The sequence below is a fragment of the Topomyia yanbarensis genome, chromosome 2 (genome assembly GCF_030247195.1).
Source record: "Topomyia yanbarensis strain Yona2022 chromosome 2, ASM3024719v1, whole genome shotgun sequence".
Lineage (NCBI taxonomy): Eukaryota > Metazoa > Arthropoda > Insecta > Diptera > Culicidae > Topomyia > Topomyia yanbarensis.
The window spans coordinates 145,955,633-145,979,675 of NC_080671.1; the positions used below are offsets into that span (position 1 = coordinate 145,955,633).

The 24,043-nt window shown below is 34.8% G+C and overlaps 1 protein-coding gene across 1 annotated transcript in view; it reads left to right on the forward strand.

Moving 5' to 3' along the window:
• The first annotated feature begins 517 nt into the window (after nt 1–517).
• Nucleotides 518–24,043, forward strand: part of LOC131681648 (serine proteinase stubble) — a 65,452-nt gene continuing 41,926 nt past the window's right edge. Inside the window, exon 1 of the mRNA XM_058962574.1 lies at nt 518–851. The gene's annotated coding sequence lies outside the window, so the exon portion shown is untranslated. The remainder of the gene's footprint in view (nt 852–24,043) is intronic.

Sequence of the window (24,043 nt, forward strand, 5' to 3'; positions counted from 1 at the left end):
CCTTTCTTCTGCTCTTCTGTTCTTTAGTTCTCCTTTTTTTATTCTTTTGCTCTTCTACTCTTCTGTTCTTCTGCTCTTCTTTTATTTATTTTTATTTTAAATCATAGATCTTTTTACTTTATTGCCATTTGCCTCTTTATTCGGGTTAAAAAAATATTTTTAGAAAAATTTAACCCTATGCGAATCGGGAATCGAACCCAGGTGAGCTGCGTACAAGGCAATCGATTTGCCAATTACCCTATGCCTGTCCCTGTGAACTACTCTACTGCACTTCTGTTCGGTAGTTTGAACAATTCGATTTTTTCAATGTTTCAAAAATATATTTTTACCCGCTTTTCTCATTCTGCTCGACTTAATTTCATTTCTCCCTGCAAGCTGACTATATCATCCAATTTTACTTACAATTTACTCTCTTTCTGCCCCATGCACCATCTAACTACGTTTCCAGAGCATCGATCAGCGCGGTTTTCGTGTTTGGGTGCTCACGGCTGCAGCACAGTCTTCTTTTACGCCTCGATCGGACCGGTTCGTCGCTTTTCAAACCCGTTTAGATATCTCGCGTGCCACTTCCAAACGGAGAGTATACTCGCCCACAACTTCGCGTGCGTGCGGCGTACGGTGGCGGCACGGTGGCGGACCGAGTCATAACAATTTCGGCGATCAACGCATCGAAAGCCGGTCATCAAGTTGATTGTTTAGTTCCCGTGATCGGTATGAACCTAGTTCCTTGAGTGTTTGCTTTGGTCGTAGTGCAGCCCAAGGGCCGGAACGGCTCATCGTTTGCCACAGGCTCTGTGCCCTCCACCAGGAGGCTCAGTGGTGTAATTTCGGAACCATCCAGTTGTTACCAGGTGTGTGCGTGTGTGTGTGTTATTTGTGATTTGTCCCCCTGGCTCGATATTTGTATCAGTTCAGAAGTGTTATGCTTCTTCTTCTTTTTCTTCGAACGAATGAGAAAGTACCCGTACTCTGTCAGTGAAATGGTTAATCCGCTTTGCTTTCCTTGTATTGAAGAAAGAAAAAATAACACTCCACTGGAGACAGCAGCTTTCATCGCAGAGTCGCGAGCGTTGATATTCAAATTAGGGTCTCGTTGAAGGAAAACTGCGCATGTTCGGCCGGTGATCAGTCACCGATGCGAAAATTTTAATTGAAGTGAATTTTGTCTCGAAAATGCCTCGCTGCAGAGGCGAAATAATAAGTGCACGGGGAAAAGTGTGATCACAATCGTTGGTAATGGAACTGTTCAAGTTTAGTGAGCACAAACAAAGTCTAGTACTGGGAAAGCGTTGTTGTATTATTTTCGTATCAAAGATAAGATTAAATGTGAACATTGTTTGAAACATTGTTACAAACTTTAAACGAGATAGCATAAAAAGGTGCCTTTGTTATGAAGAACATTTCAATTATTGATTAACTTGTTCATTTGCTATGATATTAGAACCTGTTTTTATTCTCTTCTTTATATTTCCTCTGATCCATGAAATTTTTACAACAGATCTTCACCCTTAAAATAGTTTCGAACATTTTACTAAGGAACCAGACAAATGCTTAAACAGAGTCGTTGATGCATAAATCGTTGGTCGAATTTATGCAACAATGGACTTATGAAACTGGTCCACTTTTTTCGTTTCTGCATCAAGCGTTAAACGTTGCTGCCGATATGCAACGAGTTACGGTATCGTTTTTCATCATTGTTTTTGATTTTTTCTCGAAAACTAATGGCAAAATTTCCAGAGCTTCCGGAAGCTGCTGGAACCTCCGTCCTCTTATAGCGGTAAGCTTGAATCTAGTTGGTACCGCCACACGGTACTATCTTTGATTTTAGGCCCGAGTTTAGTCCGGCCTAAGACGTTAGTACCAAGGGGTTTCCAACAGCATTGATTACATGTCACTCCCGAAAAAAATTACCTAGATTACTTCATGGTTATAAAGATTACTACTTCGAAAAACGATTATTAATGAATTACTCGATTACTGTAAAATTCCTCGATTACTCTGGATTACTTCGAAGCAAAGCGAGTTCCTGTTGGAATTACTTAGAATTATTCAATTATTTTAAGCTGAAACTGTTCATGCTTAGCAAATTTATCGCTATTTTATTAGATGCAGTCTAGTTCTGTTGGATTATTCTCACTGCAAGAATCCCAATGCATGTGAACCGACAAAAAATTCAAAACGACGATTCAGATAAATAAAAAGATTTCTTGTTCTTTTTTTATCATTTCACACAATTTTTATAATATTAAAAATGGCAAGCGGCATGCGTCTTCCTTAGGGTTCATCTCTTAGCCCCCTTTTGTACATTTTGCTTGTAAAAGACATTTATGAATATCTTGTAAATTTTAACACGCTAAGGCAACTTTCAGATGATGGAGAGGTCTCCGTAATAGGATTCAAAGCCATCGATCTGCAAGGTACTTTAGATAGTTTGTCTGCTTGGACTTATCAACCGGCTATAAGGTTTGCCATGAACAAAACAAAGCTAGTCGTATTTTCAATAAAACGTGACTCATCAATACTCGTTGAGTCTCCTGACTTCGGCACATTCAATCAAAATTTCACCACTTTCCACCAACTGCTTCAGTTTATGTCTCAGAATTAGCCGTTATTTAGGATATCCTTGGGATCGTTGTGAAGCCCTTCCTGTAGACCATTATTTCATCGTTACGGATAGTATAAGTCGTATAGAGTTCCGTTCGATGGAGCGTGGAAAGTACTCTTCGTATTTTCTGGGAAAAACACGAAAACTCCTGAGTGTTTTATCTGAGAAGTCATATCAGATTACTTTAGTTTGGGGCCCTTCCAATTGCTTCATTCCGGGTAATGAGAAGGCGCGAACTCTAGCTAAGGCGAGTGCATCACTAGGTAATTTTTATGAAAGATCAATTCACTTCAACGCATTTTACAATATATTTTTCACTTCAAGGGACACTCAAAAGAAGGCAAAGCTCGTGGAGCAGTAGAGACTTAGGAAGGTGGCAACATTGTTTAACCCTAAAAGTGTCGACGAACGCCTGCTTTAAGGGGATAGATATGGGTTGTAATTTAATTCGTGTAATGCCCATGTCAAATCATTATATGTCGGATGCGCATTCCCGGTATATTGGGATTGTCGAGAACGGTTTTTGAACTTGTGGCTAGGGATTATCACGACATCGAACATGTTGTCTGGTCATGAGACAAGCATTGTGGCGTCAGATCTCAGATAAACATATTTTTTTTGGTTCTAAATGTGCTGGCGATGAATATCCAAACATTAGTAATTTCTTCTCTTTTTTCTATCATTCTCTGATCTCTACTACAAGACTAGCAGAAAATCTATTGCTGCACTATTAAAAACCGAATGCAAATAATGGACTGGAAGTCGGGCTCCTAAAAAAAGACCAACCGAGACGTGACTATTTTACAAGTCTTCCGTGTGCCATAATGATGCAAGTTTGTGTTCATCTTGTTTCTGTCATCGTTGTCCGCTATCTCTTTGCTGTTTCTAATATGCTCTCTACTACTAAATTCCCCAAATGTCGCTCTTATGAATGACCCCGTTGTGAATATATTTCCAAAGAATTGATCCCCGATGTGAATGTCTTTCCAAAGAATACTTTGCACGCCTACCAATTGCCGAAAAGTGTTTCTCCTAGTTTTAAATGTAAAATCTTGTTAAAATGCTAGGATGTATTCAATTGTTTATGATTGCCTCGCTAATTTTTAAATCAAATCAGTAGATATCTTAGGGCCTAATAAATTCAATTAACAATTTATATATATTACCGATATTCTTAGTTTTAGAATGGCCATTGTATTAATATAAAAAAAAAAATTAAATTCCAAAAATATTTGGAGCTGAAAAGGACTAAATTTAAACATATTGAATTGTAAAACAATAAAATTGTTGGCACCGACTTTTTAACGTAAACGTGCCAGTTGAATAGAGCACTCAAATAAACACTTCATATGCGTCAGGGGACATTATTTAATATGCTACCGATTGTGTTCATTGTTGCGTTGTTCCCAAATGCATTGTCAAAAGTTGTAATTATCTAGAAAAAAATAATAATAGCTTGAAAATCTGAATACACCGTATTGTTTCGTACACATCTACAACGTGGTAACATTCTGAACCTTTAAATAAATTAGAATTATTGATGAATGCAAGAGCAAATAGTAGATTCAATATATTGCTATGTTGCCCCTAATGCGACATTTCAGCACTGTATTTGTTACTTTCAAAACACCATGGAGTTATTGAGGACGAGTTGTTAAAAGCAGCATGAGGTGTGCAAACCTTTTCCTCTGTAGTTTCAATAAGTCTAGTAAGGATCGGAATCGAGGGATTAATTTTTTTCCTAGAACTTTATTGAAATAGGTAAATAGATAAAAATGGCCGAAAAGTTGTGTGTAAATATGAGAATAATGAGAATTAGTGGGTAAAACATTTTAAAGTAAGTAATTTTTATGTGACAACAGCCCGAAATGATTCGAAATTAAAAAACACAACGGGGAATGCATGTCAGAATGACCCATTAACAATTTATTTAATGCAAAATATGTTAAGTAGGCATAATCCTGTATTTGATCACATTGTTATATGATCCAGTTTATCATTAAACCCTTTCTGCCGACGATATTTATAAACAATAACATTTCTACTCTGGGAATTCCCCGAGAAATTCTATTCATTATTCCTCAATAGTCATTACGCTCGAGTTTGTGGCCCAATTATTTTGATATACTCTGAATTAAAGGTTCCGACTGAAATTGAAGAGTAGACTAAGAAACTGTGGGTAAGATGGACAACATCCGTTTCTTACAAACGGGAAAAAAGTCAAAATATACTGAAACCATACAATTTTTAGAGGATATCAAATGATTCTGGAAGATAATGCTATTATCTAATACGTGAATTATCAGATATTTAAGCAAAACAATACTGGTGTCATTTTGGATATGACAGACACAGTAGGGTAGGGAAATATGGGCATATTTATTGGGTGAAACACAGCGGAATGCTGTTAAATTGTTTCAATCTTTACCAACGCCGTATGTCCATCTTACCCATGCCAGGTGTCCAACTTATCCATAGCACTTTTGAAATGACGATTTTGTGCTTCATTTTCACAACCACTTTAAACATCTTTCAGTTTGAAATTTTTTTAGCATCAGTTACTATGTTGATGCAATATGATCTAAAATTACGGTTGGTGTACAATTTGCGAGAACTGCATCAATCGATGAGTCGAATTTGCTATTTAATCATAAGCTGTTCGTCTTAGGTACAGTTCCCCTAAGTCGCAAGTAAAAGGTATTGTGAAATTCATATGTGGAATACCAAAAAATATTTTAAAAATGAAAGCAAAAATGTGAAAATCAAAATAGAATTGATCTTGTAGTAATGAATTACTTTGCGATTACTTTATGATTAATTGATTACATTGTATTTATGGTTGATTACGCGAATTATTTTAAGAATACAGACAATTACCATGCTTATTATTGATTACCAATGTAATCGACGGATTACCGAATTATTTCGAAAATCGAAGTAATTCGTGATTAAGGGTCACTATTTTGGCTTGATGGAAACCCCTTGGTTAGTACCTGTCATTACAGAAATGGCTGCATCCTGAAGCCAAATGAAAACAGTGTAAAAGGCCGCCATGTTCCTCTTACATACATCCCAATAATTTGAATCAACTTTTCGAACTTTATGGGCAATATTATGGCCCATGTTGCACACAAATCATATGAGGGCAAGTAAGCAAGTTTTATCTCGTACGAAAAACAGGTGTAATCGAATTTTAAATGCATTTTTAAAAATTTCCTTTATCGTCCTATATCTAGAAGGTGCTACACGCTCATTTCAAAATGCCACATCGAAGAGTTATATTGTAGGTTAGCAGAATCATATTGAAACAAACTGTCGAACGAAATTTTATAATTGGATTCAGAGATGAAAATTGTTTTCGTTCGTTAGTTTACCTATGGCTATCAAAATGAGTGAAGTTTAATTTGCTCACATTTTTTAGTTATTTTAACATGAGGAAATGAATATATAATCACAATTTGTTTCTTTGTCTAGTTGTATCCTCTCAAAGAACACCATAAGCAAGTGGAAGTTTATTTATATTTTTACTGCTTTTGAAAGAGTTCAAAACTAAGATTGAATAAAAAATTGTAAATGAAGCCATGCCATATAGCCTAAGTAGCACTTTTAAATATGACGGCAAACAAACTGTTACAAATATTCTCATTTTGATCGTTATTTAAATGTTATCGGAACTTGCTTCTATTGTTTCGTAATTAATAATTATCTAGCATATCTTGAACGATTTGCATTTCCGCTGTAGTACAAATCGATCATTCGTTTAATTCTTTATGATAGAACAGATATGCACAGGGTATGAAAGAGCTGTGAAAGTTTAGACTAGACAGATGACTTGGCAAAATGACGCAAAAAGTTGAATACGGAAAAATCGCTTAAATCGTATCGGAACTTAAGGGGGGTTGTGTAAGGTGTTATCGGCAAAAAATTGGGTACTTCAATTTTTTTTCGATGCAAAGATTCTTTGTCTTTTCTGTCAGGCGCCACATCGAAATCTTGTTTTGCGGTATACACCATAACTCAAAATCTACTGGACAAACGTTGAGACATTTGCACAGTTGTTTTTCACAGCATTTCACAAGTAATTAAGGGAGCTTTTATTTTTGGTCGATTCTCGATTTTTTCGTAGTACTTTGATACCAAAGTCCGAATATTGCTAAAACAACGATTAACATATTATTGTAAAATAATAATATTTAGCAGTTTGCAAAAAGCTCTTGTAGTTGCCTGGGCAATGATGTGAAGAAGAAGAAGAAGAAGAAGAACTGTGCAAAATTCAGACGATTGGTCCAAGAAATTTTGTCTGCATCCAGTATCAGGTTCAATTTGTAAATTTATAATTGTCAATTCATTATCAGACAGATGGCAGACTATAGGAAATAACTAATCATAATTTTTATTAATTAAAATTACTGGACTTTTGGTATTTCAGGCTTGATTGGGTACTCGTGCTGATAATTTGAATTACTTCATTTTCAGCAAAGTAGGTCTGCCAAATTCTATATGCATGGTTAGTAGACTAGTTGGGCAGGATGGTATAATAAGCCCCACCAGGCTAAAATTTCAGATTTTCATTCCATGGACAACATAATTATCTGAAGCAAATAAATAATTTTTATGGCATTTTTCATGTGTTGCAGACCAGCAACTGATACAAACTTTTCAAAAGATGTAAGCTTCTACTCTTTTTCTATAAGCATTTGATTTAATTTGGAACAGTCAAATTTGGCTGAACTGACTACTAAGTGTAATGTTAGAGAAGCTCTTCAAGCCCCTGGAGTGGCTAGCGCCTAACAATACAACTCTATAACGCTCTCGATAGTATGCACCAAATTGCTTAAGAGGTTGTAAAACAGTGGAGTAAAATTTTAAAACAATCGATTTTCTATTTATTAGTCTAAAATGTGCTTTAGGATGTAAAAAATGATATCCCAAAACATGGAGAACGAAAACATTTCAAAAATATACAAATCTCGACAAACATATGATTACGGCGTATAAGCCAACTGTCAAAATTCACTTTGAGACGAAATTCCGGACAAACCGTTACTCACCATGCACAAACGTTGGTAGTAAACGTAAGAGAAAAGTTTTCTCTTTCATTAACTGATGTGAACTGTATTCAGCCAGTAACGGTTTGTCCGGAATTTCCCTTCAAAGAGAATTTTGACAGTTGGCTTTTACGCCGTAATCATACGTTTGTCGAGAAATTTTTAATTTTGCCGCAACGCACAGAGGAGTAATTGGGGTGGAATCCTGGCCAAAATTATTTGCTGCTGCAATTGTTGTTATTATGCCATAATATGAACTAAAAATAGACAATTACTAGTTTTTGTAACAATTTGGCATCTACACACTTACCAGTGCAGAGGCCAATTTTCTATATCCTTTCAAATACTAGTAATTTCTAGGTGATCTTTGTGAATACATTTATTTTTCCAGTTGCATAAACATTTGATCAGTGGGAAAGGGAGAAGAAAACGGACGCCTGTGCATATTTTCATAGAGATACATGTTGGCAAACATAATATTTGGCCCTACAGTATTTCGGTGTACCTCAAATTAGTCAAAATTTCAATATTTTCAAATCGCTTGGGATTGGTGGATCGGACAAGATCGGAAGAGTTCGAATATTTTTTGTATAGCTGAAATCTTGTATTGTAATACTGCTTCAGCAACTTTGCCGGATCTAGCCGTATAATGTAACTTTTTTATAATTCAAATTTGGAATAAAATGTTAAAATAAGGTATTTTTTAAAGTTGGTGCAATACACAGCAAGTTTACTTTTTTTAGTTAGTTTTAAGCTGAAGTTAAACAAACGGTTGTGTTGAACTACGTTTGTAATAATATTATCTTATTTAATACAGTCATCATCACTAAAAAGCGATTTTGCTGAATATATAACGAAAACGATTAAAATATCCCATTGGCATACATGCAAAAATTCTTTAACAATTTTTGATATACTCCTAATTTTGCCACGTTATATAGTAGGTTCTTAGGTATGTAAAAAAATATAACGAAAAAAAAAAATCGAAAAAAAATATTTTGGTTTTTGGCCAAGAATTTGTTCTAGTTACTCCTTTGTGCAACGCTTCTTATGTATAACCCATGTGTACTGCAAACTTTACCCGCGTTTTTCTCGAAACCACTGGCCGGAAATGTAACTCGAACAAATGATTTTTGTACGCTTTGAAATTTTCACAGTATATTCAAAATTGATTTCTCCTGTCACGTACGTAGGATTAAATTTTTTATTGCTTACCTTTTTATTGATTAACGATTTTGTGTAGATTTTTATGACATTTTCTACGTTTTATCACTCAAAACTGCGCCATTTCGCTTAAAATCAAAATATCGAAAAAATCCTTCGTACATCGCTATTGACATAAGGAATCAGAAAAACTTTAGTTTTTAGCGCTAGGTAAAAAATCACGGGAGATAGATTTCCGACCATGGACCCCTTCCAAAAAACGCGCATGAGGTGAAAATGCTGCAGAGCCGCCTTCTTGTGATGCAATTGCTCGAAAAAATTATTTTATTTGATTATATTTGTTATAAATCCCATTCAACAAGATGTCGATTCACCATAAACAGTGAATTTTAAATTAACTTTATTGTACAGTTTTTTAACATAGCCGTGTATTGCTGATCAGAACGTAGCAATGCAAATGGCAGCATCATGTTACCGGAAGAAGACAAAAATATGCAAAAATTTGTCATGCTTCTCCTGCACACATTTCGTTATTTTCAATCCTCTCTTCGGCTTTATTCTGTATAAATATGGCTCCCTTTGCTCGCAATAAAGATGGCAATAAATAAGCCAGTTTATCAGGTAGGAAAGACAAGCACTGTTGAACAACACCAATAATAAATAAAATATCAATTAATGCGTCGAAAACTACGCATTTTCAATAAAAGTGGAATAACCCATTAAGTGGGTAAAGAGTTCGTATCCATAAATGAATACAGCTCTTGTACGTCAACCTGGGTATGATTTACCCTTTATTTTTAGCAGAACTGTTACAACAAAACGCGTGAAAAATATCCATTCCTGAAAATCGCGCCAGAATGAAAAATACTGTCAATAGAATTATTTCTGAATTAAAAAAAAACATAAAATAACATTCATTTCACATTATTGTCTCCTTAACTACTTAACAAAATAAAACTGCCAACTGGATAAATTTTTGGTGGCTGGATCTTTTGGCTGCTCTATGCGCATATTTGCAACATCCGCAGTAGTTTAAACAGCCGTTTTTACGAGCATTGCCGAAATGTTCCGTTTCCACCACGTACTCAGATGCAGGCCGGTAATTTGCAGGTTCCGCTACGAACCTTAGTTTGCAGGTAAACTCGCTTAAAATAATTCTTAATGACTTTTCACTCATTATTAAGATCAGAATATCCATTGACATTATCTCATCGAGTAGTTGTGAAATGAATAAAAAGCACCCATTGTTAGAAGCAAAAAATACCCATTTTTGACAGCTCGAATAACTTACGAAAATGGGCAATTTGAATACTTAAAATGGGTAATTTTTTTTTACCGTGTTTATCTACCCGCATTTTTTATTTCCTCGTTTTTTCCTTCTTTCTAGACGCTTGATTCCAGTTGCACATCAAAGGGTTACAGTAGAGCACGTTTGGATAAATTGAGATCAATTCAATCAATTCAGATCAAAGTTGTTTTTGTGAAGTAGAAGAAGAACTACAATAGGAATTGTTTTGATTCTTTTCTTTTTGCTTATCGCTAAGAGAATAAGCGGGACCATTTAATTCGTTAATATAAATCGATAACATATTTTCACGAATTATTGCCCATATATCTATTGTATCAAACATCAAAAAAGTAAATAACGGAAGAAAATTACTGTTTTAGGGGATAGATCCAATCAAATGACAATTGGATATAGATCGTAAAATGCAATATTTTATGAATTTTCCTACACTCGTGGTTAGCAAATTGAATCAGAATGTTAACAACTTAGAAATTAGCTCCACAAATACTCTAAGCTAAGAGTAAATAATTGATTTTAAATATGTGCAATGTTCCAATAACAAGAAAATCACATAAAACATCTGAACACAAAATATTTTGAAATTTATTGTGAACACAACGGTGATCAATATATTTATTTCGATTTTTGGCATATGCATCAATAGTTCTAAACAACCGGTACATTATTCCAAAACATTGCTTGAACCGCGAATCAGAAAAGAATACGACGTAAATATGGAATACGTCATATTAAAATATTAATTAACTCTATAGAAATAATTAAACAGGTATAAGATTTTGTCAGTTGTTGTAATGATCATAAGTTAGTTTGAAGCCAAATTGCGTATAAACGGCACAAATAGTTACAGGGTGTTGATATAAATATATTGGTAGGATGTTTTAAACTCTCATTTATGTTTTAATGTACTTATTATTTTGTTCATAAAAACATAGAAATTTTGTTAGCAAATAAAATCGTTCCAATTTGCATTGATGCATTATAGAAATATATCTATATTCTGTCTGCCACAGTGCAAAAAAATAAATATAACGCTCGTGAATATAAATGATAATTCTGTCAAAGTTTAATTTTTTGTTTGATCTTTGTTTACTTTTTATTTAAACCTCGCTGAAAAACGTGTATAATTTTAATTCGCAGGCCTTCATTGATAATTGATCTTTATTTCAAACTTGTGAAAATTTACTTGAAACGAAAATAAATGTTCTCCCCCACGTCGATAGGTATCATGTTCAATTAGAATGACACTCACAGTTCATTTTTAATTGAAATTGAAATATTTTAACCAATTTTTTAATCAAAGTTTGAAATCTCGACAAACATATAATTCCGGCTTAAAAGCCAACTGTCAAAATTCTCTTTGAAAAGAAATTCCGGACAAACCGTTACTCGCCAATCACAGATGTTGGCAGTAAACAAAAGAGAAAAATGTTCTCTTCCAAACTGCTATGAACTGTGTTTATCCAACGATGGTTTGTCCGGAATTTCCTTTCAAAGAGAATTTTACAGTTGGCTTTTAACCAGTAATCATATTTTTGTCGAGAAATAACTATCATGGCACCAATTACAACCGATGGTTCAGCCACCTCTAACTCGACGAGCGCCTATTCAAACTGAATAAAAACATGTATATCAATTTATTTTCTTTTGTGCATATTATGTCACTACAAAGTACTGTACATCATCGGCCAACTTTCAACTATCCAACACGTTAAAGTTCTATGTTCAGAAACATATCGGCAACAAGTTGACAAAATTGTTCTCAAACCCTATGGAACGAGATATTTGACGAAGAAAAGCTATTTTACTGCAAGAAAATATTGGAATGAATTTACTCATTTTCTTTAACTTGATTTTGTTGTTTTTTAACATTGACGTGTAACGCAGATCAGAACGCAGCCATATAGATGACAGCATCGTTTGATTAAAGCTTACCAAATATTTTAGGCCGGTTTAAAAGTTAGTCCGGTTTAAAAACAGTTAGTACGGCTTTGTGCTTACGGCTATTAGAGCTACTACTGTATAAAAAATGATAGAGCGCACAACCCAACATACAACAACGATACAACATCATGGAGTTATACTATCTTAGAATTCGAAGCATATGATAATTTTCGATCACTAGTTAATCTAATCTAAAAACACATTTAATTTCAAATAGCAATATTACAAATCTTTTAATATAACGTTAAAGGTATTCATAATTCGTAATTGTACACTCTGTTATTATTTTTACGAACTATTTGGAAATTAACAACCAATAAAACAATAATTTATTTTAATATTACTTGAATAATGACTCGTAAAAATTATGATTTTACCTTTCTCCTATAGAAAGTGAAAGGCCAGGCAATCACTCTGAAAACCGACTTTTTAACCGAGGCCCGGAGGGCTCAGTCTCTTATACCATTCGACTCAGTTCGTCGAGTCTGTGCGTGTTGTCGTATGTGCGTGTGTATGTATGTATGTGACCAAAAATAAGCACATCGGTTACTCAGGAATGGCTGAACCGATTTTTTCAAACCTAGTCTCAAATGAAAGGTACAACGTTCCCAGAGGCTGCTATTGAATTTCATTTAATTCTGACTTCCTGTTCCGGAGTTACAGGTTGTAGAGTGGGGTCACGCAAGAATTTCCCATATAAACCGGAATCAACATAGTATATAAAAGATGCAAAACTTCATGAAATGTGTTCGAAAATGTTTGAATTTATAGTTTAAGCTCACTGATGTCCAATCAAACCCACGTTGACCACATTGGACAACTTCGGCGGAACCGGAAGCTTCTGGAAAGTGGTTATGTTCCTGAGTTGAATTGACATCTGCTTCTCAGAAATGTCTGACTCGATTTTCACATAATCAGTCTCAAATAAAAGCTAGAATATTCCTATTGATTTCTATTACATTTCCATTGAATCGGAGCTCTGGTTCCTGTTTTACGGGTTGAAGTATGCGGCCACATGCGAAATTTCCATATAAACTGCTAAACAATATATGTATGAATGATAAAAATAATTAAAATGAGTTACAAATTGCTTGAATTTGAAAAATGAGTTACAAATTGCTTGAAATTGTTGGCCGACACTCTTATACCATTCAGCTTCGTGTGTATTTGTATGTGTGAGTTGACCGAACCGATTTTCTCAAAACAAGTCTCAAATCGCCGCTGTTGTGCTATCTTATGACAAACGCCATTTTGGGGTGAACTGAGTTACATATGCCATATTACTAAGTTTTAAAATCTCCATAAAGTCGCGTTTTCAGAATTTCGAAATTCTGCTGGGCTACTGAAATATAGTGAAACACGATTATGACAAGCGCCAATTTCTCGAGTGATCGAGTTGTGCTATCTTATGACAAAGAAAAAAGAGACAACATTCTTAGTTTGTTGGCTTGCTATAAGCCGAAAAGCTTATAGCAAGCCCACAGATGTCTCTGATGACATAGGTAATTCCTATGCAGATCAACCATAAGCATTAGCTAGGTTCTTGTCTCGGGAGCAAAACTTTTCCCACCATAGTTTTTTTCTGGGAATGGTTGGCTTATATATTCATGATTATTGAACAAATTTCCTTTTGAGATTTCCACTTGTTTTGGAAAGTATACCGAAATGTAGTGATGGATTATGCAAGAAGAACATTTATTTCGTCTAGTCACCTGTCAACAATAACATTGTTTGATAAACATTGTCTCTAAATTGTCAATGAAACCAATTTTTGTTCATTGTTTTTCCTGAATAAAGGAGGAAAATTGGAAAAATTTTGTGTTCTAATACCATCATTTTGTAACCTGATATTGCTGCTATCGCATGGAAAAGTATAATATTGGACATAGTGATCTATAACGCATAATTTTACGAATCAATTATAATTCATTTTTATATGAAATCTTCTGTACACATTTGTGACACGTCATACATATTTTATCATCAACACACACTTATGACACGTATGTGAGCGACTTTGGTTTACATTTTAAGTAAAAAATGTAAATATAGTCAATCTATTTTCTCACAAATCGATTACTTCAGAAAAGATAGAAGCATCGAATGCCTGCTCCGAAAAGCTTCTAACATTTATAAATTTTAAGATATTGAATCTCAAACTTTAAAAATCGTTTTTCTCGAAATGTGCTAAATGGCGCTTGTCATAAGATAGCACAACAGCGACGAAATGGAACGTATAATATGCAGTTTGGTGTAGTGTCGCTTCCCGCTTATCCTAACACCTACACCTTGCATCAACCCCCCCCCCCCCCCCTGTCGACCCCCGCATCTGCATTAGGGCATTGCAAAAAAAAACACTCATTTTTGTAATCTGAAAGGCCTCCTATTGTGACAAATAGCAAAGTAAACTCAAATGCCAAATTTCATATCATTTGGACAATTTTAAATCTCTGCCTACGTTGCTTGAAATTTTTGACATTGGTTTCATGGGAAAATACAGTGTGTCGCCCATTTATACGTTCACCCTAATTTCACAGATTTTTTTCTGTTCAAACAAACTGCACCAATTTTTTAGCGTTTGATTTGAAGCTTAATCAACCATGCTTCTCGGAATTTAGAAGTCCTGGACAGAGTTAAAAATAATCGAAACTCTTTTTTGACGGCTGAAAATGAACCTGTTGCGACTCGCGGTGAATAGAAAAAATATTCATTCAACTATCCATCTTATTCATTCAATTGAATAGGGTTCGTCGCGGTGCGGATGTGGGCGGTAAATGGATTGTCCGCACCGCAACCGCAAAAAAATAATAAAACCGCACCGCTTACCGCAACCGCACTTTATTTACCGCACCGCACCGCGCGGTAATGCGGTAAAATTCATATATATTTTTAAAAATAGTTTTGAAAAATTGTTCATTTGTGTAACCATATAGCATAAAATGTTATTATTATTCACACGAAATTTAACTTTAAGAGACTCCTCAGAATGTAATGTTCATGAAAAAATCAATTTTTGAATTTACTATTAATAAAATTCCATACATTTTCAGGCAAACATGATACATTGAAAAACGTTCTACTGCAGTAATAGGAAAACTTTTATTTTAGCAACCCTTCAGTTAATTGAAAAATGTGAAATAAAAATGTAATAAGAAATGAAGTTGCATATTTGTTTCTTTAAATTTTCATATTTTCAATGTTTTGACATATGAAAATGAAATGGATGATTTTAGCATTTACGTAGTAAAAACCACCTTTCATTCATACCAGTACTTCCATATAGTAGCGCATATATTCCAATACAGTGAAATAAAAACATATTGTATTTCATGAATAAGAACGACGCCATATTTGACAAAAAAATGCTCTATACATTACATCTAATCAGGAGTCCGGTCTCAACCGGTACAGAATTATTAAATATTAGAAAAACTGCAAAAAATGTATGATTTGTAGCATACAGCAGAAATGATTTTTAAAAATAGGGGGTTTTACGGACAAAATATCCCAAAAGTCTAACTTCCGCATTCTTCAAGAAACGGATGTATTCTCATTCAAAAACTAAGATGGCTCCCTTTAAAAATGCACGAAGTGCAATTTTCTAAAGGCTAGTTCGAAAGTTCTAGCATTTAATGTTTTTTTTCCCAAAGAGCCAATGGCAAAAACTTCAATTGAAGTGAACGGGAGTCAAACTATGTGGTATTTGGCAAAAAAGCTACAAAATAGTCTTAACTGAAAAATATTAGGACTTAATTTGGTAGAAAATTATAGTAAATTTAAATGGAAGTACGCGAAAAAAAGTTATGAGAAAGAGTCCAATAAAATTGACTGCAGAAAAATTCACAATGAATTTACACAGCAATCAAAGAAGATAGAAATACGATGTTGATGAACGAATGATAGAATAATCAGCTTAATTTGGACCCCTCCTTATTTTGAACACGTTCATACATTTGTATCTTTTACTGCCAATTACTCCAAATTCGTTTGGTTTGATGAAGATAATTACATTCTTTGGGTTGTGTTTAAGTTCCAGCATAATTAGTTCATCTCTAATTCCTTTAAATTAGTCAAAATTCACAATTGAAAAATTAATATCGAAAACGATTCACAATTCCACGATTTCCAACAGAAATTGGGAGAAGTGATGCACTTTTAAATTGGATTTAAGAGTACAAATTCATTGTTTTTAAACGATCTAATCATTTTGTCTCTATTTGGATCTTGCATTTTATGTATTTGAAATGGTTAGTTTGTTAAGTTTTACCTAGAAGTATAAAATAACTAGTCCAAAATATGTCGTAAAAATAATAGCGTCAAAATATTTCGGGCACAGCTAGATTTTCGTAATAGCAGTCTGTTTATCAATTTAGAATAATCAAAATTATCACTTTATCAATTTTTTTGCGGTGCGGTTGCGGTAAAACCGCGCGGTAAAAGCTCTTTCCCGCACCGCATCTGCGGGAGAAAGTGTCTCACCGCACCGCAGATTTCATACAGATTTCATTCGGCTTCCCTAATCACTAGGGCATTGCAAAAAAAAAATTTTTTTTGAATTCTCAAAGGCCCCCCCTCTTATATTGTGACAAATGTCAAAGTAAGCTCAGATGCCAAATTTCACATCATTTGGACAATTCTAGACCCCCGCCCACTTCGCTTGAAATTTTTGTACTTGGTGCTATGGGAAAAAGTGGAGGAAAAATATATTAAAGGCTATAACTTTTGAAGAAGCAATCAGAAAATTACATTTTATACCTCTTTTTAAAGGAAATAACGTTAGTACTGGAATGGAGATATTCCTTTTTCTATAAAAATACGGGAAAGTGGGGTACTGGGTCATTTTGACCCCAAAATCCCCTATTTTTTTGAATTTTTCTGCTCCGTTGTGCAAACCATACATATTTTGCAGTTTTTCTAATGTGAAAAAATCTCAGAAATCGTACGGAACCTTTTAGACCTTTGGCCGAATACGAGAAGTTGGGGTTATAGGGTCTTTTGTCATTTAGATAAAATTTTATCATTTTCTCGTGCATATATCTCTATTATTTTTCATTCAATTTTCGTAAATTGTACCTTGTTCAACGTGGAAAATCCTTAGGAACAAAATAAAAACAGATTCGTTACCGGTAAAATTCAGAAACATCAAATTATCTGACATATAGTCTCGATTTCACATTTTTATCATAAAATCGCACACATTAACTCCATTTAACAACAAAATTCTTATTTAATTTACTATTTATAGTGAAAAATGCGCTTAGGAATCACATGAGAAAATTTTCATACCTGGAAAAATAGGTGAAGTTGAGGTATTAGGACATTTAATGAAAAAAATGTGGTTTGTAGAGTTAATGTCAAAAAATTTGATGTTTTTGAATTTTAACGCAAACGAATCTATTTTTGCTGTATTTCGAAGAATTTTTCACGTTCAACAAGGTACAATTTATTAAAATTGAATGAAGATTAATAGAGATATATGCACAAGAAAATGATAAAATTTAACATAAATGACAAAAGGCCCTATAACTCCAACTTCTCGTATTCGGACAAAGGTCTAAAAGGTTCCGTTCGATTTTTTTCACATTAGTAAAACTGCAAAATATGTATGGTTTGCAGCACGGAGCAGAAAAATTAAAAAAATAGGGGATTTTGGGGCCAATATGACCCAATACCCCACTTTCCCGTATTTTTCTAGGAACAGGAATATCTTCATTCCAATACTAAGGTTATTTCCTTTAAAAAGAGGTATAAATTGTAGTTTTCTGATTGCTATTTCAAAATTTATAGCATTTAATATATTTTTCCTCCACATTTTCCCATAGCACCAATTTCAAAAATTTCAAGCGAAGTGGGCGGGGGTCTAGAATTGTCCAAATGATGTGAAATTTGGCATCTGAGCTTACTTTGACATTTTTCACAATATGAGAGGGGGGGCTTTTGAGAATTCAAAAAAAAATGTTTTTGCAATGCCCTACTAATCACTTGCCCCACTCCGAAGAAAATTTCATAGTTCCTCCCAAATAAACTTCCCTAGTAGGTCTGCAAAACCAGTGAAAAATTTGGTTTGAAATGATTTTGAGTTTGAAAACTACTTTAAATTTGAAACTAATTTAGAATTTGTTAACAAATTGAATCTTTTTGGCGGGGTCCGGACCCCCCGAACCCTCCTCCTGGATCCGCTGCTGGGTTCAAGTGTTTCAGCTACGACACATAGCTTCTCAGGTTCATGGCAGTCGATCCATTGTTTGTATGGTGCAAATCGTACTGAATATGTAATGGACATTTTCACCATTATATTGAACATAACCAGCCATGGAATCGTACACAAAAAACTAGTCATAAATTCATGAACAAAAGGTCACGATTTCGTGAACTTAACATTTTACAAAACCCATGACCAAGTTCTTGAAATTATGAATAATAAACTTCGGATTCATGAAACTATTTGTGTTTTCAAAAAACTAGTTCGCACCGAATATATACAAAGCGTTACATTAGAATGTTTGGTTAGGGTACTGTTATTGTTCCATGGACATGTTGTGTTTTTGTTGTGATTCTAGTTCATGATTTGGGAATATACAGCCGACAGTCAAATGATGTTCATGCTTTCAAGAACTTATTCGCGATTCTTGTGATTTCTCATCACGTTATTGGGCTATCTTATTCATGAGTTTACTATCACATTTTTCTGGCAGCCTAGTGGGATTAAAAATCATGATTTCAGGATCTTAGTCGCGATTTTTGTAATTTCTATTCACGTTATCGTGATATTTTAGTTTTTTATTCAATTTGTTTATTTGATAAGGCAGGTTTGCGTTAGCTTAAAGGTGCCAATCTTGGTTTGTTTTACATTTCAAATTACTTAAAACTAGGGGATTACATATTGATTTTTTTTAAATTAAACTAAGGAGCATTTATAGCTATACATATGCACAAGGCGGTAATATAATTTTCGTAAGATTAGGGGGGTCATTTCGTTTTTATGGCAATATGGTTTGAAATTTTTAGTAGGAAGATTATTGAAGCAAATAATTTTTAACTAAGGGGGACAATTTTTATAACTAAAAACTAGGAATAACTAGAGAGCGTGATTTAATTTTGTAAAGATTCGGGGAGATTAATTAGAATTATTTTTTGTGGTAGTAGAGTTGGCCATTTTCAATAAGATTATATAATATAACAGTTAGAACTAGAAAAGAAAGAAAGGGAAGGGAGGGGCTAAGGGGTGATACTTCTGGGTATAAGAGTCAGGGGAGGGAGGGTAGACAAATATGGCAGGGAAGAAAGTTATTAACTTTCAGTTGCAGGCATCGGGAGATTAACGGCATAGGATGTAGACTCGGATGGCCTTCATCAAGAAGAATTATGTACAGGGAGTCCGGATGTTCTTCGTCGAGTCGGCAGGGGTTCCTCCAGACGGCTCAGATGCAGATCGGAAAGAGTTCGAGTTGCGCATGTGATGTTCGTACTGTAGGTCCCGTGTTTGTTGGCTCATTCGACAGAGATTTTTTGTGTCGCCTTGGAGTCCCATCAAGCCTTCGTGGGTGTATGGTACAGGTGGAAGAGAGCGTTTCTGAGAATGATAGGAAATAAGGGGCAAGTAAATTTTTATATTCATGGTTTTTACGAAGATGTATATAAGGGACATATAGAGGACATCGCGGCTTGCCAGCACATCTCGAACCGGGACGTTGGGTGGTCTTCCTCGGGCCCGGAGGGTGTCCATAAGCCGAGACCTGGCGAAACTGTACTCGGTGCACGCCCAGACAATGTGCTCGATATCGTGATAGCCGTCGCCACAAGCGCAGATACCACTCTCCACGAGCCCAATACGCTGGAGATGTGCATCAAACGTATAATGGTTTGCCATGAGTCGGGACATCACACGAATGAAGTCACGACCCACATCCATCCCCTTGAACCAAGGTTTCGTCGATACCTTAGGGACTATCGAATGTAGCCACCTTCCTAGCTCCCCATTGCTCCACGAAGTTTGCCAAATTTCGAGGGTTCTCTGATGAGTAAAACTGAAAAATTCGTGGAAGCAAATTGGTCTTTCAAAAATGTCACCTTCTAGGGCACCCGCCTTAGCTAAGGAGTCCGCCTTCTCATTGCACAGTGGTCGCAATGGTACCAAAACGTGCGTTTAATTAATGGTGCTCTAAGAGTTGATTTTAGCGATTTGGTGTGTTAGAAACACTTTTTCAGAATGGAATCCCCCTTCTTTTGATGTATACTGAATTGTGATTAATCCACCTAAAAGTGGGATAGAAAATTTATTTCCACTAACTTTTAAGATAGAGGCACGATGTCAATGACAAAGTTATAATAAATTCTACTGCGAGAAAACTTGTTGAACATGAAAACTCTCCAGAATGTAATGGTGTTGAGATAAAGCACGTTGTTTGTGGGAGGCATCATAAAATCATTTTTTCATTATAACTTTTTTCTGAGATTTTTTCAATTCTTCAAATGTTCTATGAAGATGTTGAAATTAAGAAATTGCAGATATTTGTCGAAGACGTCAACATTTTTTATTTTAAAACTTAAGAGTTATTAAATAAATTGGGTTAAAAATACCGCCATTTTGAATGACAATTACTAAGAGATATGGAAATATGTGGAAGACATTTCGATTCTATGAGAAAGACAGTGAAAACTACTATAAGCAAAAATACTACTCAGAACGGGCATCCACTGGCCTGTATATAAAAAATACTTTCCGGCAATGGATGTTTTTCATTTTGTAACAAAATAAGTACGAGTTTTTCAGCATAAATTTTTTAGCGATTTTTTTTTCTATGTGTCGAATATTCTAAAAAAATCAGTTTCATCCGAATAATGATATTGCACTATATCTTAGTTGTTGTATATAACACTAGGATTGTTTTTTCTTTGTAGATCGGTTCGAAAAACTTATTTACCATTGTCTGAAAAATCGATCCAGCGAATACTGGATAGAAGCGACTTGATAGTCAACACGGTTCAGCTTCTTCTCCTGATGATGAATTAACGTCTAGTAACTGGCGCTTTCATTGCCATCCATCAGTGATGGCATAATTAGTACCTCATCAGTAAAGCATGGTTACACAAAGTGGAATAAAGATAATCGTTGCAATTGAATAGCATTATGCTTGCATAGTCGTGATGCCGATGTCCTACAAATTTATTGAATAATAAGAAATGGAAATGAGTTGAGCTCATTTCAAGAGCACTTCGCTGTTCCAATTGAGCTAATAATTCCTTAATCTACTGATTGAGATTGCATTACCTTACCCCAGCGTTCAATGACATTTGTGAACAAAATTTGCTAATTGAAGGAACGGTTCCAGATCATACCGCGAATTCTGAGTTGGAGACGATTTCGCCTGTCACTAGTTATCACAAATATACGATGATCAAAAGTATTTTCTAGGTTTCGATAATGTTTTCAACTATGTTTCATGAAACTAGGATAAATTATAAATTGGTTAGCACCTTAATTTTTTCTTTAAGGGGTATTCCAGTTTACATAAATCTTTCGTTTTGTTCAACAACAAAAAAGTTTGTTTCTTCTGCGGCCTTCATAACTTTGCTGAAGACACAATTTATATTCATACAGTTGATACCTTGAATTCAATTTTTAAACGTTTTCTTTAATCAGTGAATTTCTATCAGATATTTATCCTATAAAGTTTTAGCCCCTACTGAATTTCATCAATTTTTAGAAGATAGTAATTTATTTTTATCCCGATTTTGGGATTTAAAGACGCATAGTGCACTGGACGGGTAAGAGTATCCTCTTGCAATCAATGAAGTTTTCGTGATAAGGTGACATCAGCACGGTTTGATGAAACTTGATCACGCATTCAAAGAAGTTAGCACATTAATTGGTCATAACGTCCATTTCGATGCCTAATGTAGTTCCATGAAACTTTTTCGAAGTCACTTAGTCACGAATACGTCAACGAAAAACAGGAAAAATAGTTTTGATCGTCTTTTTTGGGATTGGGTCTACTGTGCGCTAGTGATGTGTTTTGCTTTTTCTTTAGAGCAGATTCCTTTAGATTTTTGCCTGATATGTTTATGATCAGTGGAATTAACTTGGATCCACCCTGCAGTGCCTATGTTACGCGTCAAAAAATCTACGATATCAGCGAAGTCAGTAATCTAAACAGCAATTTTCACGATCCGTATTTTCTTCTTGGTTATAAAAATCATGCATTACTGCTGGCGGCTTCAGCTGTCCTCTCGTAAGACCACCTTCGTTTCTTCGTTGTATGCTACCCGCATAACTTATTCCTGTGGAAGTAATATTTTTACAGCGGTGAATCTGGTCAATACGACAGCCGCTTCAAACACAATCGCTTCTCAGTCTTCTTTTCCATGAAAATTAATAGTAGAAAGCTTCCATTTATTTGCTATTTGCAAATAATGAAACACTTTTTCACTTTGTTTAGAAGTGAGAAGAAAAAATAAATGAAAAAAACAACAACAGCAAAAATAAACATTTTACTGCCGAATGAATCTATCCACACCAGACAGAGGCGGAAAGACACCAGCGAATGAAAAACGGTGGGGTACACTCAGGTTGGTGGTTCCATTCGCCTAACTGAACTATCACAACAAATCAGATGAAGCTGTACAACTATATAAATGTTTATGCTCTGATGAACATGCGCCGAGTGGATTCACCGTAAGTCGGTCGGTTGATCCAGAATTAAGCCGAGGGAAAGATCGGTTTCCGGTTTTCACATACAGGTCCGTTTAACTTTGTTGTATTATGTTTCAGCTTAGCTGCTGTTTTTCCTTTGTTTTGCTGTCTTTTTGTGTAACTGTTAATGTTTTCAGTCGGAATGATTTCCATATGACTGGTTATATATGTTAACCATTTCATTTTTATGTGAAGGGTTGATCCACGTAATAGTTTGTGCAAGTTTCGAATTCTTTATTTTTTATTTTTTGTGGTACTATATAAATCTCATCTCTGTAATAATCTATAGTATAATCCCCTCTTATTTTTTTTTGTTATCAAAATTCAATATCTCGATATAAAATCGGTTTACGAGCTAATTTAATTGACACGACAAGCCCATTCTCTTGATATATTTGAAGTGAGATGAGAAATTGTAATGACTAATGAGATGTCTTCAGCAAAAAGACGGTCATAAGTTATTGTGAGGGTTTCGGATAAACTTCAATTAAAAATTATCTTCGCAGTGAATCTGTCCCGATCAGCTCATCTGTTAGGGCATAATTCGGAACAAAATAGTTTTCCTTGCATTTTAAGTTTCTCTGATCATCGAATCCTACACTTAAGCAACACTTCTTGTAAACCAAGCTGTTTCTGCAATGCAATATTAATACCAATTACCTGGAACACAAAATTTACGATGTTTCAAGTAAATACGAGTCCTATTCCTCTCTGTTGCCAGACAGCAGTGAAAACTAGCAAATCTATGAATCTTCTTTATTCGTTGTGAATCAAGGTTGGATTATAAATTCCTGCATGGAGGATAATCTTGTGTTAGGATTAAGTTTTAGGGTATAAATACAAATTCTTACTGTTAATGTTTTCGCTGCCGTACAGAGCTGTCTAAATCGTAGCCGTACAGTAATCAGTCTGTGTCCTATCATTTAAGTATAATAGTATTAGAGATTCACGGTAATCAAATAAGCTAGGAAGTCTATTTAAACTGTAATTTAAATGTGCTCCTAATGGTATTATCCACACAGTCTTCGATCCGTACTGTTTCTCCGTATCAATTGTATCCGTACTGTTTCCTACCCGCACTAACTCTGTCCGTACCGTAGTTTTAATTCCTGTTAGGTTCAGTTTTAGGTATTTATAAACATCTAATATGATTAAACTTACCAACGATACAGTTAGGGTAGATTTAGTTAGAAATGGGAACAATTATTTAACTTGAGAATTGGGTTAATTTATAACAATTGTGAAAATGTGTTCTAGCTCACGCTACTTTTTACCGAATGACT